The sequence below is a fragment of the Balaenoptera borealis genome (genome assembly GCF_965194805.1).
Source record: "Balaenoptera borealis genome assembly, chromosome: 2".
In the NCBI taxonomy this organism is placed as follows: Eukaryota; Metazoa; Chordata; class Mammalia; order Artiodactyla; family Balaenopteridae; genus Balaenoptera; species Balaenoptera borealis.
The window spans coordinates 74682542-74709796 of NC_138867.1; the positions used below are offsets into that span (position 1 = coordinate 74682542).

The 27255-nt window shown below is 39.7% G+C and overlaps 1 protein-coding gene and 1 long non-coding RNA gene across 2 annotated transcripts in view; one reads left to right on the forward strand and one right to left on the reverse strand.

Moving 5' to 3' along the window:
* Positions 1 to 27255, forward strand: part of ADGRV1 (adhesion G protein-coupled receptor V1) — a 566898-nt gene that overhangs the window by 504420 nt on the left and 35223 nt on the right. The window lies entirely within an intron of this gene.
* LOC309622620 overlaps positions 22706 to 27255 on the reverse strand; it is a 1071855-nt gene continuing 1067305 nt past the window's right edge. Inside the window, exon 2 of the long non-coding RNA XR_014241036.1 lies at positions 22706 to 24655. This is a non-coding gene — a long non-coding RNA (uncharacterized lncRNA). The remainder of the gene's footprint in view (positions 24656 to 27255) is intronic.

Below are 27255 nucleotides of genomic sequence, written 5' to 3' on the forward strand. Positions count from 1 at the left end.
AAATTTTTTAACACCTGAAATACGGCTGGACCTCTAACTGCTGGTTATACAAATAGGGAAGACATAAAATATTTACCCTCCTTCATTTTGACAACACGTAAGTAACTACAAAAACATGTTTCTTTTTCAATAGGATTGATGTTTATAAACTTCACAGATGGCAGCCATCTAGGGCATATGCACATATTTGGAGTGGGTCTGTGTCTAGAAATTAGATCAACTGAGAGTAAAATAACAATGATGGTCAAGCAATTCCCTCTTGAGTCTGATGCTTGGTGTTTTGGTTCACTGAAAAATGATTGACATCCTCCAAGTCTGGCAATGCCTAGCTTAAATTAGCTTTGTGAGAATGTTTGGATAGCATAACCAGGAATTATATAACTGTAACAAAAGTTAAAGCTGACTTTTTTAGTGCTTTTGTTAAATGGAAAAAAAAGTTGTACCCTGAAATTAGCAAATGGAACAAATGAACTCATTTTTTCTTATTTTTCAAAGTGAAAAGATGTGTCCTAGACTAAAACAATTTATTGAATTTGCCAAGGATATCTGTAAACAGCCCTTGTTTGGACCACCATCTTACAAGAAACCTCTGTAGGAAAAATATTAGGATTATAGCATAAAACTGAAACATGACTCAAAACATATTTAGGTTTGCTTTTTAGGAGACAGATTCATTAGTGAGATCATATCTAACAGCATGGTGCCTAATCAAAACATAATATCGATTTAGGGAGGGAAAAATACAAAGTGGCTTAAACATTTGGAATCAAGTTGATACAAGTTGATATATAGACATCTCCCAATAGAGTTATAATTGAGTACCAGCTACTAGCACAGTGTGCCAGTGCTGCGGTTACTAGGATGAAGATGACAGCACTGCTTCTCTAGGACCTGATGATTCAGGGAGTAAGCAAACAATTAGCTGTAAGGGTGTACTCTGGCAGGTGCCATGTAAACAAAGTGTTATGAGAGCAGAGTAGAGGACTTGTTTACTCCTGCCTGTGCTAGTGTTTGAGCTGAACACCAGAGGTGAGCCACTCAGGTCAGAGGCCCTGTCTTGGTCACCTTTGAATACCTAGGCCTAGCGGAACTAACACCAAAGTCCACATTGACAGCCTATAGATGTGTTTTATTTGGTGGACACACTGGTACACAGAACAGGGTTTTAGATTGTTTTAATATACAGAGTGAAGTAAGTCAGAAAGAGAAAAACAAATACCATATGCTAACGCATATATATGGAATTTTAAAAAGTTGTACTGATGAACCTAGTGGCAGGGCAGGAATAAAGACGCAGATGTAGAGAACAGAAATGAGGGCACCGGGGATGAGGGAAAGGGGAAGCTGGGATGAAGTGAGAGAGTAGCACTGACATATATACACTACCAAATGTAAAATAGATAGCTAGTGGGAAGCTGCTGCATAGCGCAGGGAGATCAGCTCAGTGCTTTGTGACCACCTAGAGGGGTGGGATAGGGTGGGTGGGAGGGAGATGCAAGAGGGAGGGGATATGGGGATATATGTATATGTATAGCTGATTCACTTTGTTATACAGCAGAAACTAACACACCATTGTAAAGCATTTATATTCCAATAAAGATGTGAAAAATAAATATTTGCTCAATTTTTAAATTGAGAAATTTCACATGAAAACCTGAATGTCTGGCTTTTCTCTAATGGCAGTATTTGCATGGCAGCAATTTTCAAGTCTTGAGTAGTTGCTGCCCTCTTTAGATGGGGCACGTTACCTCATTATACTTGATATATTCAATTTGTTCATTTTACCTGCCCCTGAGTTTGTGTCATATTTAATGTTTATTAAATAAGTGATGAGTAGATAGTTAGAGATGGGTATTTCAGGCAGAGAATACAGTGTTAGCCTAGGCTGCAAAAAAGAAACGTGATTAATCTTGCCTACATTCAGCAAAGGTTTGGGGGAAGAAGAAAGGTTTTGCAGTTAGTGGTGGGAGAGGAGACAGAAGGCTAGGTTGGCTTAATCGCCATGTTACCATGCTCAGAATGGGATGTTAAACTTCACCCTTTAGGTAAAGGGAAGCCATAAAAGTTGGGTGTTTTGTTTGTTTTATTCTGATTAGTTTTTAAATTTTTGTTAGGTTTTTTTCTTTTAATTTTTAAATTTTGAATGGGAATGACATGCTTATACCTACTTTTTAGAAGGATAACTGGAAATGTTTAGGAGGGTATTGAAAAGAAGAGCCACTCCAGGCAGGAAGGCTGTTATCATATTCCAGCCTATAATGTTTGGGAGTGCACCTGGGAATAGAGATAGGTGACAGGTTTGAGAATATTCTAGAGATAAATATTAACGAAATTTGGTTAGCCAATTAAATGTAGGAATGTAGGGTGCAAGAGAGCAACGTCACCTAGAGATGCTGGCTGTGGTGAATGGCTGGGCACTGACTCCTTTGGTCAACATGGAGGTTACATCAAGAGAGGGTCCTAGGGAACATGCAGCAAAGTTGGTGAGTTCGTGAGATTTGGGAGACATTGGTAAAGCTAACCAATGTTTTAGCGAGAAGGCTAGTGAAAGAGATTGTTAGTGAAAGAGAATCAAGATATAGTGGTTTGGAGTTTCTAGTAGAAAAGAAGGCTTCAGAAGAAAACACCTAACTCTGTCAAGTGTAGCAGAGAAGTTAAATAGGATGAGAACAGAAGGGCATTGTGGTCTAGTGCCCTGGTCCCCGAACTGTAGTGTCATCAGAATCTCGCGAAGGGCTTGTTAAAACACAGATTGTAGGTCCCACACCCAGAGCTTCTGATACAGTAGATCAGGGTGGGACCTGAGAATTTGCATTTCTAACAAGTTCCAGGAGATGCTGATGCAGCTGCTCTAGAGACCACAGCTTGAGAACCACTGGTTAAAGTAAGTGTGATGGTAACTCCACCAGCCTACTATCTGGTTGACTTCAGCTGAGTCACAGATGTTTACCCAGTTCTACTTTCTTCATCTGTGAAACGGGAATAAATACCATTTAGGATTACAGTGTGATTTAATTAAATGGCATAATGGGGACTTCCCTGGTGGCACAGTGGTTGGGAGTCTGCCTGCCGATGCAGGGGACACGGGTTCGAGCCCTGGTCCGGGAGGATCCCACATGTTGTGGAGCAACTAGCCTGTGCGCCACAACTGCTGAGCCTGTGCTCTAGAGCTCACAAGCCACAACAACTGAGCTCCCGCGTGCCACAACTACTGACGCCCACATGCCTAGAGCCTGTGCTCTGCAACAAAGACAAGCCACCGTTATGAGAGGCCCGCGCACCACAAGGAGGAGCGGCCCCCGCTTGCTGCAACTAGAGAAAGCCCATGCGCAACAACGAAGACCCAACACGGCCAAAAATAAATAAATACATGTATAAATAAATAAATACATAAATAAATAATTTAAAAATAAATAAATAAATAAATGGCATAATGAACATAAAGCAATTGTACAGTAACTCACACTTAAAGAACAGTTTTTTTTGTTTGTTTTATTCAAACAAAGCAATAGCTTAGGAAGGAAGGTTGGTTGGTTGGTTCAAAGGAAATTTGGGGGTTTGGTTTTCTTTCCTTGTGAAAAGAACCAACAGAGAAGAAGAAACTGTCAACTGGAGGAAAGGCTCATTGCCTTGGCAAGATCATGGACAGGGCAGGAAAACAGAAGAGACAGACGGCCTGTCTGAGGGAGGAGTTAGACATGTTTCTTTCACTGAGGCTCAGGAAAGAAGGAAGGATAGGAGTACACGAAAAACTATTCTGGAGCTGAAAGTCTGGAAAGTTGGGGTTTGTATGTAATGCTCTCTCTTATCTGAAAGGCAAAAAGCAAGGACATTTGTTGAGAGGAATGGATTAAAAGCTTGTGGTAAAATAGTAAAAGGTAAGGAGCAGTTTCTAGGCAGAAAGTAAATAATAAATTACGGTGGGTTGGAAGATGGTAAAGAAATGACTGCTTAGAGAGAAATTGGTGGGATTCAGGTTGGACACCTGAAATCTGTAATTGTAATTCAGCAGTAATTAAATAAATTAAGCCTTACGATTGAAATGGCAGCCATTGTAACCTATCAAACCACATACAAGAGAAAGGTTTATTGAGCTCTTATGGAGGTTAGAGGTTTGGTAATAAAGGAGGATTGTTGAGGATTAAACTATATTTCACAGGAAGATGAAAAAGGAATTGTTATGATCTCTTTCTTTGAGGAACTGAAAACAAGCTAAGTATAAGTAAAAACTAAAAATATTTCAAACTCATGTTTACTGAGCTTAATTCCATCTATGCGGCACCGTTGAAGCAATGACTGTTTGTATCACTGTTGCCTGGTATCTGATGCACTGGCACATTCCTAGCACCAGTGCTCAGTGACTCAGTCCTGAAAGGAATGCCTGTTAAGAAACACTTGGAATATATGGTTTCTCTAGGGTTTATTAAAGTTCATTTAATTTATAAACTACTTCACGTCTTCAACTTGGGCATTTCCATGATTCCATGCTTTTTTTTTAATTAATTAATTAATTTATTTAGGCTGCTCTGGGTCTTAGTTGTGGCATGCGGGATCTTTAGTTGCGGCATGCAGGATCTTTTAGTTGCGGCATGAGGACTCTTAGTTGTGGCATGTGGACTCTTAGTTGCGGCATGCAAACTCTTAGTTGCCGCATGTATGCAGGATCTAGTTCCCCAACCAGGGATCGAACCCAGGCCCCCTGCATTGGGAACACAGTCTTACCCGCTGGACCACCAGGGGAGTCCCTGACTTTTGTATTTTCTTATTGGCTTTTGTCAACACCTGTGACCGGAAAAGTGTACTATATATCTTACGCTTGGCTTTTATATTTTGCTCAGAGGTGATTACTGCCTCACTTTTTAATCCAGATTATTATTATGCTATAGGTGCTCTGAAACTGACAGATGAAAGTTATATTTTTATAATATTCTGATATTTGATATTTATTATTGGGTACAATTTAAAAAAGAAAATCTTGATCATTTGAAATATTATCAGAAATTTCTTGATCACTTTCTGAAGATTCAGGGTTGAGCTACCAAACTTTTAATATGTTTGAGCATTTTAAGAAAATGTATATGAAATACTTTCTAAAGCATGATGGATGCAAATGCAAAAGTGATGTAAAAAAAGTTATCATTCTAAATATGTCTACTGTTATTTTTATTGCTTCTTCCTTGAACTCTAAGACATTTTTTCCCCAAGAACAGAACTTTAATTCAAATTTTTATTGATTTAGGCATGTTATTTACATCTTCGTGATTGTTTAAAAAAATTTAAACTGTTGAGTATCAAGAGTAAGCAGAACATAGCGAATAAAGGGGGAAATGTCCTCTGAGTTTATTCCCTGGGGTTTTTTTTTTTTTTTTAATTCTAGGAGTTGCTCGCTAGCATGTCAGCATGTTTATGGTATCTGCTTTTTTTTCCACTTCCCCATGATGCGCTTGATGTGTGGATGTGAGGTGAACAAATCCTGATTTTCATTGTGCTTTCTTTTGTATCAAAAGAGGGACTCCAAAATTTCCAAGAAGAAAAAAGTAGTTCTGTACATAGTTGCTTAGCAATCCCAAATCCCAAAGGCCTCGGGGCTCTATCTTGTTTTTTGCTAAATGGGCTTTCTGAGTGCTCTGAGCATGGTAGCCACCCCCAGTCTTAATTCCTACCGGCTTTCCAGCCCCAGCAGGGAAAATCCTGTGAAGGACTTAAATTACCCTCACTTTGAATCACTGATTATCCAGAAACCAGTCATAGGGTGACGGGTACTCTGGCCAGGCCTGGGTCATGAGCAGACGCTAACAGTGGAAAGATGAGTTGATCTCACAAAAACCACATGGAATGGAATTCCCACCAGAAGAAAAGAATCTCTTACCAATAGAATGGTAACAGTGCTAGGCAGACCAAAGTAACAGATGTCCATTATATATATTTTCTAAATTTTCTTGTTCACTGATGTAAGTTTGGACAAGGCCAAGGACAGCTATTGTCAAACTACTAGGAAACTTAATCAATGTGACATAGGTTTATTATGAATATCCTTGGGATCCATCATATAACCAAATGTCTCTATATTGTCCACAGGAAAGTCATAAGGGACTACATTATTTTTCTTAATTTTCTCATCCATTAACTCAATAACGTCTATTTTTTTTTAAAAAAGTTGAGTTTGTCGTTTCTAAGTAGATTTATGCTAAAACTTACAGATGACAACTTTCTTAAAATGTTTCGTTCAAGGTATATCCACATTTGTGTAACAGTTAAAGAAAATAATCACTAAGTTCGATACTCAGCTGGTAGTCACTAGTAGAACCCTATCAGTCATCATAATATTGAAAGAGCTACTGTCTAAACCCCCTGCAAGAATAGTGAGAGGCCCGCGCACCGCAATGAAGAGTGGCCCCTGCTCGCCGCAACTGGAGAAAGCCCTCGCACAGAAACGAAGACCCAACACAGCCAAAAATAAATAAATAAATAAATTTATAAACCCCCTGCAAGTGTCCCAGACTTCTAGCTATTTAAGCTAGAAGCACCACAGACCTCTAGCAGCTAAAAGGCTAATGCTTGGCTAGACAGGGAGCGCCAGGACCCTGCTCCAGCACTAGACCTGCAGTCTGATGGGTCAGTGCCTATGCCACACTCTAAACGTTTTGTGCATCGCTCCTAGCTTAACTATGTTCTAAAATACTTTTCTATTTTTAACCTAACCACTCAGCTTCAGACTTACATACAGCATTTATTTGAGGTTTCCCTAGTGGTCTCACATTGACTACGTCAAAATTTCACTGACTGACAATCTTCTTACATGTAGGGAATCCCAGGTCAGATAATGAGGGTAGCCGGCAGTAAAGAGGCATGAGCTTCTTGGAGATGCTGAAAAATAAGTTCTGGAGAAGATTCATATACAGAGAAGAACCTTTCCAAAAGCTGAAATGCATTCTTCTTGCAATGCATAAGTTGGCAAGGGAGCGGAACTTTACATAGTATGGGGATATGACATTTCTCAGTATGTGAGTTATGAGACCACATTCTTCAGAATCTTATTTGACTGTCTCCCTGTAACTGACTTGTACTTGTTAGTTTATGCGAGCATCTGGTCTCGAGATGTTCCCTGGCAGTTTTTGAATCATTCCCTATTTCAGAGAAGGGAGTTACAACATGGAATTTGTAGCTGAAAATATATAGCCTGTATTCAAATTTAAGGTCAGCTAGTTAAAATCATTTTCATTCCTAGCCCCGCATCTTTAACAGCTAAATCGCTAGGGAAATAAGTGACTTAAAGGTGGGAACAGTTTCTCCTACATTTTAAAAAATTATTGTTTTTTAGTGGCCACTAGAGTGCCTTGAACACATAAAGCATTTTTCTTCTACTAAAAAATAGTGGTTTTTTTTCCTTTATCCTCCTTCTTTCTTTCTCTCCCTTCTTCCTTCCTTCCCTTCTTTCTACCTTTTTTCCTTCCTTGCTTTCCATGTATCTCTTGTTGTTCTATGTTGAATTTCAGCTTTAAAACGAAAGCCATTTTTCATGAAGAGATTTTCCCAATAAAAATAGTCCTTGAGGTATTGTGAGAAATGGAATATGTTTCCTTGCTCACGAAAAGGTACAGGGTTCATTGCAAATGGAATAGAAAAGAAAATAATCCTCCATTAATTTTCTTCTGTGAGAATCCCCATTTAGCATCCAGAGGGCTTCAGTGCAGGTGTCTACATAGATACGTACATTTAGTCTTGGCTGCTTCCTTTTGAGGATAAACAGCTCTTGGGAAATACACATTGTTAAATAATCAGTTACAGAGGACTAATTGTTTCAAGGCACTCCCTTTGCGATTGCTTTCCAACAGCCAGCAGTAATAAGAAATGTCACTTTGTTTCCATCGGAGACTAGCTCATGAACTATTCATGAAGAGTGGAAAAGCAGTGTTCCCAGAAAACCCTGGAATAAACATGTAGAAGCCAGAGGAGGTTGGGATTCTATCATTGATTTGTCCCAGAACCATGTCAAGTTCACTGGAAAAAAATTACTACACTTGTTTTGTAGAGTGAAATTCAGAAACTAATGAATGCCTCGTGTGCTCTTCAGAACGTCTCAGAACATTTCTGTAACTTTACAAATAAATATACAGAAGCTAAGACAAGTAGATGTATTTAAATTGTCTTGATTAGGTCGTGCAACTCTGTTCAGTGTTCAGTAGCATCTGGGCTGGTGAAATATCTTTGAGTTTTCATGTAATAAACTTCTTACTCCATTTGACAATGAATGATAGCATTACCTTCTCATTAACCTGTTGATTGGCCAAGCTGGGCTCTTAAGACAGACTGCAGGATTTTTACCTTTGTTTGTGCTGGGTTCTCTAAATACAAGTGTCAGGATCTGATCTGCCAGTGAATGTCTTCTACAAATACAGGTTTAGAAATGATGGGATTGAATACACTACCTTTTGACACCTGGCTGCATCCTTGCAAAACAGGTACCCCATTTCTCCTGTCCTAATCCTATGTTAGTTTCTTACTTGGTGGTTTTTCCATTGCAGAGTTTTTTCCTGTGCCCCCTATGACTGCATTTTTTGCATTTTAACCGTGTAACATGGCTTCTTGGGCTTTGTGAGCCTTTACTTTACCTGTGAAAGGATTTAGCACGCTCTGATTCTGAATTATCAAACCTACAAGAATTAGAGTAAGTGAGACACATACCTCCACTTGTTAAAACAGTTTTGGGAGAATAAAGTCGTTAACATTTGAGCCAGTTTTTACCCAGTCGTTCAGATTCTTTGCCTTGGTGTTAATTTATAATTTTTCCAGGGTCTAAAATTTTGTTTTTATCTCATGTATTACTCAAACATTGGGGTGGGGAGAATACATTTTTTTGTAAATAGATTTATATGCATATTTTATAACATTCTTTAATATTGAGCTGTTAGGTATAGTAGTAGAAGCATACAATTAAGTGTCATGCAACCTCTATTCTACCAAATGACTTGACATCTCTGAGCTTTAGTTATCTACTTTCCAGAGAGAGGTGCTAATTCTTGCTCTCAGTTTTGTCCTAAGTATTATATAAAAATATATGTATAAAATATAATTGGTAAACTACATAATGTTTTACTAATACAAAGTTCTATAAATGAATAAAAGGACAAAAGAAGTGTTTCTCAGAAGCTACATGAAGGCAAATGAGAGGCCAAAGAGAGGAAGTTTGTAAGCTCAGTCTTTTTTTTTTTATTGAAGCATAGTTGATTTACAGTATTGTGTTAATTTCTGCTGTATAGCAAAGTGATTCGGTTATACATATATACATTCTTTTTTTTTTAATATTCTTTTCCATTGTGGTTTATCATAGGATATTGAATATAGCTCCCTGTGCTACACCATAAGACCTTGTTGTTTATCCATTCAATATATACTAGTTTTCATCCGCTAACCCCAAACTCCCACTCCATCCCTCCCCCCTCCCCCTGCCCCTTGACAACCACGAGCCTGTTCTCTATGTCTGTGGGAGCTCAGTCTTTTTTTTTTTTAACATCTTTATTGGAATATAATTGCTTTACAATGGTGTGTTCGTTTCTGCTTTATAACAAAGCAAATCAGTTACACATATACATATGTTCCCATATCTCTTCCCTCTTGCATCTCCCTCCCTCTCTCCCACCCTCCCTCTCCCACCCCTCTTGGTGGTCACAAAGCACCAAGCTGATCTCCCTGTGCTATGCGGTTGCTTCCCACTAGCTATCTATTTTATGCTTGGTAGTGTATATATGTCCATGCCACTCTCTCACTTTGTCACAGCTTACCCTTCCCCCTCCCCATATCCTCAAGTCCATTCTCTAGTAGGTCTGTGTCTGTATTCCCATCTAACCACTAGGTTCTTCATGACCTTTTTTTTTTTTTTCCTTAGATTCTGTATATATGTGTTAGCATACTGTATTTGATTTTCTCTTTCTGACTTACTTCACTCTGTATGACAGACTCTAGGTCCATCCACCTCACTACAAATAACTCAATTTCGTTTCTTTTTATGGCTGAGTAATATTCCATTTTATATATGTGCCACATCTTTATCCATTCATCCAATGATGGACACTTAGGTTGCTTCCATGTCCTGGCTATTGTAAATAGAGCTGCAATGAACATTTTGGTACATGACTCTTTTTGAATCATGGTTTTCTCAGGGTATGTGCCCAGTAGTGGGATTGCTGGGTCGTATGGTAGTTCTATTTTTAGTTTTTTAAGGAACCTCCATACTGTTCTCCATAGTGGCTGTATCAATTTACATTCCCACCAACAGTGCAAGAGGGTTCCCTTTTCTCCACACCCTCTCCAGCATTTATTGTTTCTAGATTTTTTGATGATGGCCATTCCGACCGGTGTGAGATGATATCTCATTGTAGTTTTGATTTGCATTTCTCTAATGATTAATGATGTTGAGCATTCTTTCATGTGTTTGTTGGCAATCTGTATATCTTCTTTGGAGAAATGTCTATTTAAGTCTTCTGCCCATTTTTGGATTGGGTTCTTTGTTTTTCTGTTATTGAGCTGCATGAGCTGCTTGTAAATTTTGGAGATTAATCCTTTGTCAGTTGCTTCATTTGCAAATATTTTCTCCCATTCTGAGGGTTGTCTTTTGGTCTTGTTTATGGTTTCCTTTGCTGTGCAAAAGCTTTTAAGTTTCATTAGGTCCCATTTGTTTATTTGTGTTTTTATTTCCATTTCTCTAGGAGGTGGGTCAAAAAGGATCTTGCTGTGATTTATGTCATAGAGTGTTCTGCCTATGTTTTCCTCTAAGAGTTTGATGGTGTCTGGCCTTACATTTAGGTCTTTAATACATTTTGAGTTTATTTTTGTGTATGGTGTCAGGGAGTGTTCTAATTTCATACTTTTACATGTACCTGTCCAGTTTTCCCAGCACCACTTATTGAAGAGGCTGTCTTTTCTCCACTGTATATTCTTGCCTCCTTTATCAAAGATAAGGTGACCGTATGTGGGTGGGTTTATCTCTGGGCTTTCTATCCTGTTCCTCTGATCTATATTTCTGTTTTTGTGCCGGTACCATACTGTCTTGATTACTGTAGCTTTGTAGTGTAGTCTGAAGTCAGGGAGCCTGATTCCTCCAGCTCCATTTTTCGTTCTCAAGATTGCTTTGGCTATTCGGGAAGAATCAACATTGTGAAAATGACTCTACTACCCAAAGCAATCTACAGATTCAATGCAATCCCTATCAAACTACCACTGGCATTTTTCACATAACTAGAACAAAAAATGTCACAATTTGTATGGAAACACAGGAGCTCAGTCTTTAAAGCCTCCCTTCAGCCACTGGTTCTCCCCCTGAATGGTCTCATCCCCTCTTAGGTATTCCCCTCATGCAGTCCCTTGCGATTACACTCACAGTGCTTGGCTTACAACATAGATTGTTGTCATCACTCATCTGCTTTTAAATGTGTAGCACATGCCTTCAGTTTCAGGTAAGTAACTTATGGGGGCAAAATAGGTTTATTGTGAGACTGCAGGGATTGGTGGGGACTGTAGAAGAACCAGGCAGTAGAGCCTCCTCCCCAAAGCATGCAGATGAGAAAAGCAAACATTGTGTGGGCCAAACAAAAGCTTTGGCAGGTCAGTTCTCATAGGGGGCAGTCAGTGTGCAACTCCCGTATAAAAAGAAGTTCAAATTTCTTTCTCTGAAGAGGATTTAATTTTCTTTTGGAAGCCAAAAGAGAATACGGGCTGATCACCTCTTTGGTCCAGCAGAAACTGGGTTTCAGGCATTGCAATGGTTACTCTAGTTATGGTTTGCCCCCTCTCTTGGGGCAAACTAAAAGTTCGTTCAGGGGACCCAAGTGACTCAGCTGAAAGCCTATCGTGTTTCCTGGAACTCCTTTTCCTCGCAGTCTCTGGACTCCATTGTTTCATTCCCTGGTACTGTGAACAGGCTGAATTCTCCGCTTAGCTTTTGAGCCTCTGAGCAGCTGCTTTCTGCTTAGTTTCTTAGCCTTTCAGCCTCACACAGGCAGCTTCAGAAGTGGCAAATGCCTTTACCGTTCCCTTTCTCTTTGGAGCCTTGGCCCCTCAAGTCCTGGTTGCTTTAGTAGATTTGAACTCTATTTTTTGTCTCCCCAACCTTGTCAGATTGCTGCAAGTCCCAGCTACAACTTTCTGTTCAGCCTCTGGGCATCTCACTTTGAATTGGAAAACTCCCTGAAGAAAAAAAAAAAAAAAGCAGTGAATATAGGGCTCCCCACTCAATGGGTTTTGCTTCTCTCTAGGATCTTGGTCCCTCAGATACTAGCTGTTTGGATGCCTTCCCTCTGCTGTTTTGTTACTATATTTGTTGTTGTTTTGTTATTGTGTATGTGTATCTGAAAGTATATTCTCCAGCTTGTAGAATTGTAATCAATTAGAGTTAATCTGTTATAAACTCTATCAGAGCCAGAAACAAAAGTCTCAAATTTATTTCAACAAATAGCTAATAAATGTTTAACATAAACAGAATGCACATTAATAAATGAAGATATTTAGAGTCACTGCAATTCATCAGATATCCAGTGGATACCTCTTAAAACATATGCACTGGGCTGGTGCTCCTGGGAACACTGATGAGGAAGCCTATACATGCAACTTCTTAAGGTCAACTGATGAGGTGTACTTTATGTCTTCTATATCACCAAAACATATATATAATATATATATTTTATATATAATATATATATTTTATATATATATAGTATTTTGAAAAATAAAAACTGAGTAAGGTCTTAGAATTTATAATCTATCAATTGAAGACTGAGATTCAAAAAGGATATTCTGGGTATAGAATAACCTCATACCTATTTCACAAAACTAAAATACACCAATAAGACAAACAGACAGTCAATACAGAGGAGCAGCTAAAGGTGCATATTTTGAAAGGTTACTGCTCTAGGAAACAGGTCTGCCTTCTCAGAATATGGATTTTAAAAAATGCCAACTAAAATCCTACTGAAAAAAGTTTTAATGGCATGAATTCAAATATAAACTGAAATTTTTTAAAAAATCCTTTTAGATAGATGGATCCAGGAAGTTCTATCTTCATCCTTCAGAATAAATCAATTCCATGTCACTGTTTTCCTCTGCAAATATTTAAATAACATTCTCGTTAGCTTGAGAAATACCATGAAATAGTGAGGTAAAGGTATTTTGGAATACAAGTACTATCCTACAGATTTTCAGCTTTGTGATCTTAGGCAAATTATTTAATTTTTCCAAAATGGGAATACGACGATTTACTTTGTAAGGCATCTGTGGACATAAAGCAAAAAATATTTTTAAATTTCTAGCATATAGTAGGTGTGTAGTAACATTAACTGCCTTTCTTCTTTCCCTCACGTGACACCATAATTGCGTATGCATTTAAGATTATTTCCACACAAATGAAACCTCTGAGCTTCAGATCCTCAGAGCATACAACTGAAATCAGTTAGCAGTGTTTCTCTAATTGCTGCTTATTCAGTCTTTTCAGAACCCTGCTGATGTCACAGGCCACATTCACTAAGATATCATCTCAACGATCTTATTTAGCTACAAGACCCCAGTGTATAGATACTATATAAATGTGATGTAAATATGACATCTGTTAGTTATAGGGTGTCCTTTGTTCCAAAATGTTAGTTATGAGTATAACTATAAACACTTCAGACTCTCTGTCAGCCTTGGAAACTCTCACTATAAAGTGGTAATATGGTAGATTACATGTATTTTACCTTATTGTTTGAGCCAATATCATAACACTGGAAATTTTATATTCATCCATTCAAAAACATTAATCTAGAATGTGTTTGTGTATGTATATGTTAGACCACACGTCTCCATGCCTCTCTGCTCAATATATATTTATAATAAAAATCACAACAATAGTAACTAATATTTATTAAGTGCTTATTATGTGGAATTGTATTTATTTCATTTAATCCTTGCAACAACCCTGCAAGGTAGAGACTATTATATTTGCCATTTTAAATACAGAGAAACAGAGGCTTAGAGAAGTTAAGTAATTTAGCCTAGGTCACACACCCAGTTACTCATGAGCTGGCATTCTATAAACTATGATCAGTTCCCCCACTAGGCTCTGCAATGCTGCAAGACTGTAGAACCTCTTACTATTTCCTTATTCCACAGTACCTTAGCAGAAGGCTATGCTTATAGTAGCTATTCAATAAATGCTTGTTGAATTAAAAATTTTGCTAAATTAAAATACATAAAGAGACAAGATGAATTAAAATGAATCAATAAGCATAGTTAACATATGAATTATTGTTTTGTTATCTTTCACTTATAAAAATTAATGCATTTCAACAAATGTTTGTCTGTTTTAACATTGATGTTCACTATAAAGTCACATTCTCCCAAAGAACAGTCTCTTTTTGGCTTAGCTGAAGATCTTCATTGAGGGATCTGTGGGGCAGCAGTATCGTACAGCAGACTCCAGATTAGACAGAGGTTCCACAGTGAATATGCTGCCCACAAGTTATCTGCCATCCTTCATTTCCCTAGTTCTGTAATTTAGGCAGTCTTAATAGAAGTGACCTTGAGCATCAAGTCAAGTTAGCAAGTCAGGTTCCTGTGTCTTGCTTAGGACACGTGTAAACACTGAGAAAGCTGAAACAGACATTAAAAAAAAAAAAACAAAAAACATGATCCCTACCTTCAGAGGCAGGAAAAGCTCTAAAAAAAACATGTGAAGTTGGTAGTATGTCTATGGCTCCCTTACAGATCCCTTGCTTTCTCTTCCCATCTCTCATTGTCTCTGCCACTCTCTAAAGCCCAAGCTCTTAACTGCTGCTGCAACTGAACTGCCCTCCATCTGGACCAATTGCCTAGTCTGTCTTTTTAAATATCATATAGACCTTACTGGGTAGGAAAAAACTTACACATGGGACACAATTAGAGACTAAGACAGGGTTAGAAGAAATCAAGCGTTGGATTACATGGCCCAGGCTCCAAGCATCTAGGAGGATGATCGTTAAAGGAGATCGAAAAACCATATGCCTTGAGCTAAACAGGCCAGATGGAGTGGGTTTCCCAAACCTCTGGTAACACTCTTATCCATGAACTCCACTGTTTTCTGAAATCCCTAACACACATTACTTTTCAATGAATATCAACTAAGTTTAAACATGGCAGCAAAAGCACAGTACAGTTAACATTCTTCTAGGAAAACATGATAAGTCTCTGGCTTTATTTTTCTCCACTTAATTGATATTTACAGTGAAGACAAAGACATAGTAAACTTAGCACTAACTAGGGCTAGACAAGCCATCTGAAATGATGGAATTGCAAAAAAAGGAATGGAAACTTTGGATTCACTGGCTGTATTCAATCCAAGGAGCAGTTGTCCCAGATGTGCTTGGGTCTCTTAAAATGAAGTCAGGGAATTGATGCTTGAGAAGCCATTGTCTCCCTTTTGCTTCTCTGCTTTCTCTCCTTTTTGAGGGTTTAGGCAGTCTCTTGTCTGCTGATGTGGTCGCAGCACTTTGCACTGAAGATTTCTTGTTTCATCACTGAGTGCCCACCTCCATCCCCAGCACTAGCAAGAGTTGGAGAATCTTAAGTGAAAGAGTGCAGGAAAAAAGATTACTAGAACTGTATAACCTGATTACTAGAGCTGTATTAGTGACCTGATCATTTGCTAAAAGGAAGTTTTTCAAAGGAATTTTTTTCTTTTTTCAATGAAGAGTGATAGGCAAATTAAAATTGAGTAAACTTACCCATGATTTTTTTTTTTTTTTCATCAGAAAACCCTCAAATACTTTTCCCCTTTAAAGTCTAACAGTTCATGGGGTAACCAGAGCTGTTACAATGAGTTGGACAGGGTATAGTCTTACTAAATGAATTTTGCAATAGTTGTAAATGTTACCGAATTACAGACGATATGCTTTATATGCTTTTAAGTTATCCACTTTTCATGAAGAATCGCTATAAAAATAAAGGGGAGGGCTTCCCTGGTGGCGCAGTGGTTAAGAGTCCGCCTGCCAATGCAGGGGGCACGGGTTCGAACCCTGGTCTGGGAGGATCCCACATGCCGCGGAGCAACTGGGCCCGTGAGCCACAATTACTGAGCCTGCGCGTCTGGAGCCTGTGCTCCGCAACAAGAGAGGCCGCGATAGTGAGAGGCCCGCGCACCGCGATGAAGAGTGGCCCCCACTTGCCGCAGCTGGAGAAAGCCCTCGCACAGAAACGAAGACCCAACACAACCATAAAAATAAATAAATTAATTAAAAAAAAAAAAAACACCTGCTTTAAAAATAAAAATAAATAAATAAAGGGGAGACTGTACAGGGATGCCTCCCTTTTCACTTCTCATCCCAAGTGTGAAAATTTAGTTAGGTGTTTCTGAGTCTGTCAGGAATCTGCTTCTTTTTAATTTTCTTATAATAATACTGTATTAGTAATAGATTTATTCATAATAATTTTCCTATTAATAATAACGCATTTATATTTCTCTGGGTCTTTTACAAATGTACATGCTTGAAACGAATTTAAGAAAAGTAGTCATCCCCATGGACGCTTTTCAACATCACATTCCTATGAGATACTTTTGAGAAATTTAACTTTCTGCCATGGCCTCTTGCTTTTCTTTTATTCAGATAATCTCATTCATCATATTTTAAAGGTTTACTTTCTTCCAAAGAAGCCAATTAAGTAGCCATTATAGAAAAAAAATCTGCAAAAGTTTTTCACATCTACTTGAATTTTGTCCGTTTGCAAATTTGGTTACTTCTAGACTAGTCTCAATATTTTGAGGAAACATCCAAGAAAATATTTTTTATTTCTAAATACATACTGGCCTCAGATAAAGTGTTTGGATGTCTCTCATCAGTGCCAGTGTGACTTTATGTGTGTACAGTCTTCAGTAAAATGAAATAATGTACTACAGGTAAACAGAGATTGACAAATTCCTGTTGACTACACTAGTTGAATACAGGTTCTATACGAGAACCTCTGCTCTGTTATTCACTCATGAGCTCCACTTCAAAATTAAATTACCTGAAAAACATTAACCTAGAATAATATAGATGTGTACTGCCAGTGCAAGAGTTATCTTGAAGAATGGGTGCCTTCAAATCATTGCTGCAAATTTTCTGGACTTGCTGTGTTTATCACCCCAATTTTTGTAGGTTTTATTAAGATGTGCTTGTAAAATTCTTATTTCGTCCTCTTCATCCATGCTTCAGTATGTTATTTACGTATAGATGATAAAATCCACAGTGTTTTGTAACTGGTAGGTTTCTCTTAGTACACTATAATTTAGTACTTTCGTCTTTGGACAGAGTCCACAGTGTTTTTCTATGCCTCTGAAGCATATAAATCAAACATTTTATTCGGAAAAGTAGAGTCAGAGAAACAGAAAGGTCATCTCTACCAAAACAAAACCACATTTTGCTAGTCCTTGATGCTTAATTTCATCATGTGTTCTTCTCTCTCAAGCATGGAATGCACATTTTTAATGCAAAAGTGAATTGAAACCATATATAAAATCTGTTTGAAATCTGGCTTTGTCTGAATCACCAAATGGGTTCATTAATTGGTGTGAATTAACAAAATCCTATATGCCCCTGACCTTGATACTCACTACTCTGTTCCTTTCTCCTGCCTCCCTTTACTGACCTGAGGGAAAGAGGCGTGTTCTCTCGTGCTCTGGTTATAGCTGTGCTCGCCCTCTGCCTGCCACTGTGAATTTTCTGAGAATCCTGTCTGGTTGCCACTATTACCCCCACACACCTGTAGGATTCATTCCAGCTTGTTCTTTCTTTTACACATTAGTCTTCTTCTGCAGACCTCTCCCTCTCATTCTATACAACCATAATTCTGAGAGATTCTGCACTTTTCTCTATTGGTATCCATACTGTTTATAATTCCGTTCTTCTACTTAAAACAGTCACCTGCCCCTGCCTAACCTTCTTTGTTTTCTGCTCCTCTGGATTATTATCTCCTATCACATATATTGCATTCTTTGCTCCTTTCACTATGACAACTTGGGTAATTCTTGGGCACCAAAAGTAGTTTTATCATTCTGTCAGATTCTCACTGACTTAGTAATCTTTTATTTATTTATTTATTTATTTTTATTTATTTATTTTAGGCTGCGTTGGGTCTTCATTGCTGTGCGCGGGCTTTCTCTAGTTGCGGTGAGCAGGGGCTACTCTTTGTTGCGGTGTGCGGGCTTCTCATTGCGGTGGCTTCTCCTGTCGCGGAGCACGGGCTCTAGGCGCGCGGGATTCAGTAGTTGTGGTACGTGGGCTCAGCAGTTGTGGCACACGGGCTTAGTTGCTCTGTGGCATGTGGGATCTTCCCGGACCAGGGCTCAAACCTGTGCCCCCTTCAATAAAATAGTTTAATGACAGTAACAAATAGCAACTCAAGAGATACAAATATTCATAGTTAAATGCTAAATTGATGATACTGACAAGAATACTCTATCACTTACTAGGTATCACTGGGAAATGTACTTCACTTCTCTAAGCCTCAGTTTCTCTCTGTCTGAAAAATAGGGATGATAATAGTACCTACCTGAGGATTGAATAATATGAAAAACATAATATATGTGAACCATGGTCAAGTTTGTGGAGTTGAAAGACCACTCAGAAATATTAGTTACTCTTACTGTGATGGTTGTGATCTAGTCTTATTCGTAATTATTCTTAGCAACAATAATAATAATTAGAGAAGTTCGCTGAAAGGTCTAGAAAAGGCAGAGATGACTTCATGAAAGATGTGGTCCTAGAGCTGGGTTGCAAAGGATTCCAAATTTGGATGAGTTTGGAGGAGAAGAAAGTCTCTTCAGGGTCTTCAGTTAGAAGAAATGGATCAGTCAAAGGCACAAGACGGGAAAGAACATGGTCATCTTCATCTAACTGGAATGACGCTTATGTAGGAGAACAAAAAGAAATAGCATTGAAAAGGCCCTGGAGTGGGAGTGGGGCGGTGGCATGAGCAAAGTCTTTTCGCCACATTGTTATGAGATCTATTAGAACAGTTTCAAGAACTTTTTTTAAAACTTCTTTAAAAAAATCATTCTTTTGGGCTTCCCTGGTGGTGTAGTAGTTAAGAATCCGCCTGCCAATGCCGGGGAAACAGGTTCAAGCCCTGGTCCGGGAAGATCCCACATGCCGTGGAGCAACTAAGCCTGTGCGCTTCAACTACTGAGCCTGCACTCTAGAGCCCGTGAGCCACAACTACTGAGCCCGCGTGCCACAACTACTGAAGCCTGTGCACCTAGAGCCTGTGCTCCGCAACAAGAGAAGCCACAGCAATGAGAAGCCCCACAACAAAGAGTAGCCCCCGCTCGCCGCAACTAGAGAAAGCCCGCGTGCGGCAACGAAGACCCAGCGCAGCCAAAAATAAATAAATACATTTATAAAAAGAAAAAAAAATCATTCTTTTGTAAATACCTTAACCACTGTAAATATTTAATTCAGTTCTTTTGCATTCCATCTATAAAGACAAGTTCAAAGACAGCCACCAGGGTGTTTGTTTTGCTGGAACACAGAACCATAGCCACGGGTGCTCTTGCTCCTCCCACCATCACTGCCTCAGCATGAGCTCCGAGCAGCATGAAAGAAATAAATAAATAAAACGTAAATGCATAAAATAAAATAATATTGTGATCCAGAGTGTAATCTTGAGATCAGGGGCCATGATTTATAAATTTTCCACGCATCTCACAATCCCAGCCCTTCTGATAGTGCTGAGAACCTACTGAATGGAACCCAGAAAGCACTTACAGTTTGGACACTGCACCAAGGGGCACTGCTGTGAAACAACCTCACCCCATCCGTAAGGCACAGAGAATGGCACCATCGAGGGCTCCTCTGAACTTCGCCCTGTGTGTATCCATCTAAAACCACTGGCCGTTCTCTTTTTTCTCTTCCTATCTCAATCTCTATTCCATCAGCTGGACTTTGTTATCATTTTCCTTTCCCTTTCAACATCTGTTTTTGATTGCATCTGTTCTCCTTGTGTTTTAATCTGTCTTGATCATTCTCACACATTCGGGGTTCCGTCAGTAATCCTCAAGATAACCATGAATGTTATCGTCTGAGACAGCAAGGCTTCCGCACACAAGGACCCATCTCTGCGCTGAAAACACAGAGCCAAGAAATCCACCTAATAGTGTTCTGCAAGGCATTGTTTGTTTGTTTGTTTTAGGAGACATGCTGAATTTCCCAGTTCAGAAAGGGTGAAAAGACAGAATAAAACATCCAGATTTGCGCGATTTCAGAAAACCAATGCACATTCCTAGTAGCAGTTAATAATGGCCGGTGCTGTGAGGAATCATAGGCAGGCAACTGGATTCCCCAAGTCAGCCCAGGGTTGATTGCTTATGTTTTCAGAGCTGTGTGAAAGAAAGAACTGTAGCTGCCTCACTGCTGTGCGGTCAACGGGCGTCTTACAGCTGCAGGCCCTGAAGCACTTTGAAAATCACCCCAATTGTCTTTTGCCTCTGTGTTACCAACTTATCACCTAGCCCTGCAGCAGGTTTCACGCTGCGTTTCACCAGAAGCTAGCCTCTGCTGTTTTCTAAGGAGAGAACTGGCAACTGTCCCGAAAACGGAGTCTAAATGTAATCTCCATAGTTTCAGGTTGAAGCAAAGAAAATATTTGAGTGCCCTTATCTTGACTTTGGACATCAGGCCTTATATTTATCAACTTTGCATTCCAATTTGGGGCCCGCATTAAGAAATAAAATAAAATCGCACACGCACACACACACACACACACACATTTCTCCTTTGGCCCTCAGCACTCTCTCCCTTAGCATGACGTTACATCTTTTTATCGACAAATAGTTGGCTCAGTTATATGAGTTATCCATCTTCCTCACTAATAAGTCTTTTCCTGCCAAAGCAATTCGATTCACAGACACAAGGCCATCAGAGAGGGGTGGCATTTGGGCCTTTCTTGAACTTCTGACCTTTTGGCAAAGGAAGATGGTTCTTACTAGTAAGTGCCCGCATGCGGCTTCAGGGCAGCTCAGAGGCAGGTAGAAAGGGGAAGGAAGAGGTTAGACAAAGTACCAGGCAAATTGCCAAATATCTGCTGACAACAGCCTAGTGCTTCCACCAGGTTCTCTCTTAGGAACTTCGGCTGCTTTCACGAGCAGCTGCACACACTCCCACGCTCCAAGGCCTGAGAGCAGACGGGCCGGGCCTGCGGTCAAGAGGCAGCGTGCGTTGTCTAAAGGGGCAGCAGCTACTTGGCTCCAGCTAAGCGTTTACTAGACAGGAAGCAGAGCTGGTGTCTGCCCAATCGTATGATTTTTCTAGAGAAACCAGAAACCAGATTTTGATGTGCAAGCTCCTAATTTGTTAATGTTGGCAACTATTTAAAGGCAACCTTGAAATAGCGTACAGGCCAATCACAGCCTGTTAGCAGGCGATGCTCAGCTGCCAGGGTGGGGCCTCTGGCTTTACCTAGGAGGCACTCGCTGAAGGGCTCCTTCCCTCATAGTCCACGTGGATCAGGGAGAAGAAACTCTTTCCCGGCTTCGCTGTCATTTACACTTTTTTTTTTTTTATACCAAACATTTTTTTTAAAAATCAGAGTTGTTTTAAGAATTCTTGGACCCCTTTTCTGAACATAGTCTGGAACGAACCCCAACTCCCAGGGTGGCCACAGGATGATCCATCCCCTCAAGCGACCTCCAGTTCATGGCTGATCCGAGAGGGGAAGGGGAAGAGGCTGGCCCTTCCGGATGTTCTGGGTGACTACGAGACACGGGGTTCAGCCTTGCTCAGATCTATAGCCCGAGAGCAGGCGCAAATCCAGTTATCCTTGATAGATGGGGGAAAGCACACGCCTGGCAAGTCAGGCCAGGACCTCCTCAGCTGTGCTTGGCAACCTGCAGTATGTCCGTGCAGACGGGAATGAGATGCTGCGGGAGACGGAGGAGATAAAGGAGCGATGGAATGGGGAGTGTCAGGGAATGGTACTCATTCCTATTCCTCAACTGGAGCTAAAAACAGGCCATGAAAATCAAAAGTAGAGGAGCTCAGTAACGATGCTCTGTGCTGCTTCCTTACATGTTCCTTGAATGTGCCCCTCCATCCACCAGGCTATTGGAAATTTTCACCAAAAATAGAAACAGTGCCAGTGGTCCAGTGGCTGGGATGGAGACAACAGACGATTTTTGTTCCAAGTGGAGGACTGGGGCATGTGAGCAGATGAGACGTGGGACAAGGCAAAAGAAATGTCAGCCCCCTGGGCTCATGGGTGTATTTCTTCTTTACGCTTCTTTATGGTGTGTGAGAGTTGGCCCAGAAGTCTAATTAAGTGAGTCAGGACCTGCAGTTTTGGCTTTATCCAGCTGCACTTCAAAAATGCAGCTCAGCATTTGAGACAGTGTCATCTGTATCTTATGTTTGTTCCTTTGTTTCTTTTTAATTGATTTTTTTTTTTTCCCAGAGAGGCGAGGCTGACATCAGTCAAATATGCGAAGCAAGCTTATCTAATTAAAATGTTGTTTATTTACTTGTGATTTTAAAAAGAATATGAAGCATGGTTGTGAGACGTTTGTGTCTGGAAAGAGTTGAGCAACTCTAAAGCTGTAGCATGTGGCTATTGGCTAAAAATTGCTAAATTATGTTTCTTTATTTTCCACAAAATGTCAGATGTTGTTCTTGTGCTTCTATAAAGGTCAGTATGGCTTAAAGAGAGGGGAAAAAATGAAACTTGGACCATTCACTTGTTATTGAACTTCAGAAGTGTTTTATTTACCAGTAAAATTAAATCTAAAAATGCTTTCCTGGCTCTGAAACAAGAGGAACTAGATTGCAATAAAGTTAATGACTTTGTATTACTTTCCTCTTCTTTCTGGGCCTTTCACTGAAAAAGCAAGGAGAAAACTAGTTAGACAGGAAAAGTTGTTTATGATTACTCTGTGTGTACATATATGTGGAATATATATTATCATGTGATATGTGTGGGTTGTCATAATTTTTTCCTTATGCTTTTCTACCCTTTCTTGTTCTTGAACAGAATATAGTTGTGGAAATAAAGTCTTTTACTGAATACATTGCATAGGCAGTTACCAAATGCTAACCAGGGACTTGCTTCTCAAGCAGAGAGGTCGTCTCCTGTTTATAATTGGTGATGAACAACCGATCACACACATACACACAGGGCTAGAAAAAGAGAAAACACTATTTGTTCTAGGTTATTTCCAAATAACCATTTTTATTTATTAGCACTGTTTGATTTGGTCATGGTGCACTGCCACCTCATAACCTCTTTTGGGGGGAAAAAAAAGTGAAAATAATAAAATAGCATTATTTAACAGTGAGAAGCCATAAATTTCTATTGAATTGCCTTTTCTGATCCTATAACAATGGCTGAAAGTAGTCTGGCAAAATACAGGTCAGGAAACTATCATTGCTATCAGTGACAGAACACATACTAGTAACATTTTCAAGATAGAGTATGCAAAAGTTTATCTTTAGTAGCTCCCCACTCAGCTTCCCATGTCGTTTTCCTTCTCCTGCCCCATCTACCCCCTACCCCCTAATTGTGCTTTTTTGTTGAGTGTGGTTCAGTGTTACTTAACCCCCCATGACAGTCTCAAGGTGCTAGTCTCAGGTGTGCCTCTTACCAGAATATTGGCATCTTAGAAAGGGACCCCCCCCCCAGACCTCCTCCCATTTCTCCTATTCCCAGAGAGAAAGTGAACCTCCTAAAACCCATGTGCCTCAGTTGTCCACCTTCCAGCGTGTGCAGATAGCAGGCACAAGCTCTCCACCACACTTCCTGGGTTCAAATCCCAGCTCACCATTTGCTAGTTCTGTGATTTAAGACGAGTTACTTAACATCCCTGTGCCTCGGTTTCCTCATCTGTAGAGTGAGCATGATAAATGGTACCCATCTCACAGTGCTGCTGTGAGGATTACATGAGGCAATATACGTAAAGCATTTCAGAGTGGTAGTACCTAGTAAGCGTTCAATAAATGTCCATCTTTTTTGTTTTTACTGTTATTCTCAGTGTTACCTCCTGTTTTACAAATCTCATTTGCTGAATTGACTTGCAATAATTGCTTCTCTGTTCCTGGACTATGAATTTTCTGTAGTTAGCACTAGAAGATGGTTAATTTTAATTAATTGATTGATTAATTAATTAATTTACTCTGTTTCAAGAACTGTTGTATGTACTTAGGATAAATCAATTAACAAAACAGACAAAAATGCCTGCCCTTGAAAAACTTGCACTTGGTGGAGGGGAGTGGGGAGGGTGGATAGATAATACAAATAAACTTAATAAGGAAATTAAGTAGCGTGTTAGAAGGTGATAAATGCCAAGTTCAGGAGAGTGAGGGTCAGGCAAGTGGGCTGCAGTTTTAAATTAGTGGTCGGGGATGCTCATTGAGAAGGCAAGTGATGACCACATCTAAAAGGAAACAAGGGAAGATCTCAGAGTCCAGCTTCAGTTGCTTTTACTTCCTGGTCTATTTATTTTTCAAATTTTTTCCTGACTAGAAGTTTTTGTTTGTATTATTTCTAATTTATTTATTCATTTATTTTTTTATTTTGGGGCTGAGTTGGGTCTTCATTGCTGTGCGCGGGCCTTTTCTAGTTGCAGCGAGCCGGGGCTACTCTACGTTGCGGTGCGCAGGCTTCTCATTGCGGTGGCTTCTCTTGCGGAGCACTGGCTCTAGGCACCCGGGCTTCAGTAGTTGTGGCTCACGGGCTCTAGAGCGCAGGCTCAGTAGTTGTGGCACATGGGCTTAGTTGCTCCACGGCATGTGGGATCTTCCCAGACCAGGGCTCGAACCCAGGTCCCCTGCGTTGGCAGGCAGATTCTTAACCACTGCGCCATGTTTGTATTATTTCTGAGTAGCCATTAGTGAGTTCCATTACATTATTAGTATCACAAAGTGACTGTCTCTTAGACTAGTTCTTTTGATCTATTTTTTTTGGCCTTTATCCTAAAATTTCCCATTGCATTAATTTTCTGGTATATTTTGAGTTCGTCCCTCCAAAGGCACCACAAAATTAATTTTTAAAAATGTTTGTCTTGTTTTTCTCTCCCAAGTAAGTAGGGTTAATGTTAGGTTCATTATGTAAAGTTTCAATTTCACCTTAGGCCAATCTAGTATTGCTGCATCAAAAGGAAGTTAAAACTTATTTGCTTCACATCACTTATCAAGATAGGTGCAATGTGAGCCAAAGTAGGACTAAAATACTAGATCTGGAGATTGAAGAGTGCCAGTGGTGACTTTACCACAGCTGTGGAGAAAACTTTCTCTCTCTAGTACAGACACCTGAAGTTAACTTAATGAAGGAAAGAAAAGGTAACAGATGGGACAAAAGCAAACTTTCTGTAAATTGGAGTTTTCCTCAAAAAAAATCTCTTCACAACTGACTTCGGCATTCCCGAAAAACAGGAAGAAAAATTTTAGATTGACTGGTTTAGTTCAGGGAAATTACATAAAAATATATGACTCTAAAGTTTTCCATAATACTCTCTTATATTTGAATTTGTATGAGTTTGTATAATGAACATCAAAATAAATATTTTAATTATTTAATATTAAAATTAAGTTTCACTTCAAATGTGAAGTTTAAAAGTCTCTGGAACTGAGCCGGTCCCTCAGAGACGGGGTTTCAGCAGTGTTGTTCTGGGCAGTGCAGACCTCAGAGTGAACAAGATAAAACCAACAGAGTAGAAGGAGGGGTGTCACGCCCTGCTTTTCTCTCTACTTCCTGTTGAGGTATTGTCAACTCTCAAGACTTGCTTCCCCTGAACCTATGCGGGGAGAGAAGAGCGACCATTGCCGCTCCCTGAGTGTGTTGCTTCCCAGGCATTTTAAACTATGGGCTGCTGACGTGATGCGTAAACACTGGTCTTTAAAAGTACATATCTTTTGCTCTGGGTGGGTCATGTTATGTAATACCATTTGCCCCAAAAGTAGGTGTTCTTTTGCTTCTCTGCTTGGATCCGGAGTGTAGTTAGAAGATACAGTGAAAGCTGTAATCTGGAGCATCACCGCACAGCATTAGTAGGGTGAAAAACCTGAATGCATTGAAAATCGCTAAGGTCCAGAGAGGATCCAGGCAGCACTAGCCTTGATAAATTACAACAAAGAGTTAGGGATTTGGAATCAGGCCCAAGTTTGAATTCCAGGTACAGTGCCATCCCTAAGTCCCAGTAAATGAAATAACACACATAAAGTGCTTAGCCCAGCACTTGGCACGTAAGTAAACACTCAATAAAGGTAGTTTTACTATTGGGGAAAAAAAAAAAAAAAAAAGGAAAAAAGAAGAGAGGAAAAGAAGAGTTGCACAGCCTTAAATAATTCTCCAGATTTATTTTGAGTAAATACATTTTGTGCTAGAGTTTTTCATGGTAACCAGGTCACTGAAGCATGAAAAGCACTATTGCTAGGGCATACTGGCTGGAATGAGCAAATACAGCAATTATGGTCGTTTACGATACAGAGAGGTTTTATTTCATTCCCATCTCCTTGCCTTCGACCATGCTATGTTCATGTGTAATTGTGTTCCCCTTTAAAATTTTTTCCCAAATCTTACCTTTCTTAAGGATCCAGCTTTAAACGTCCACTTCCCTGAAATCTTCTGTTCCTCCCTAGTTACCGTAATCTCCTGATGGACCCACATCGTATTCTGTATTTTCACTCACTTGGTACATCCTACACCACCTGGGGGTGTTCCCCAACCAGTTCCCTGAAGACCCACTCTCCCACTTCTTTTGTACTGCCCGGAATGCCTAATTAGAGGGCTGGCAGAAGGTCCTCAGTAAATTCTTGTCGAACTAAATCTCTTATTTGAAATTTCCAGTGTCTGCACTTCCCTCCCACAAATCTCCTCAATTTAGGGAAGTCTCTTGAAATGACTCACAAGTTTTAGCACCTCATCCCAAGCTGACCTTTTCAAATTATTTACATGCTTCATAGTTTTCCAACATGTACCACCAAAATATTTATATTAAAATAACATTTAATTATCAAACATTGGCCCTAAGGGCTGTGCGATAGCCAGCAGCATTGTTCCAGTTAAGAGCTAGTTTAATAGCTAAAGGTTACATGCTTTGCCTCAAATCATAGACTTAGTGGTGGGGTTAGGAGTAGGAGTAAGAGTAGCCTCCCAGGCTACTCGGTCGGGTGACCTTAACCAACCAGGAAGGTGAAGTCAGTGCCTCAGCTAACTCACTAAGTTTACTGGAAGTGCATATTTTCCACGTGCCAAATTCATTAAGTCATGGAGCAAATGTTGATTTTGCTATGC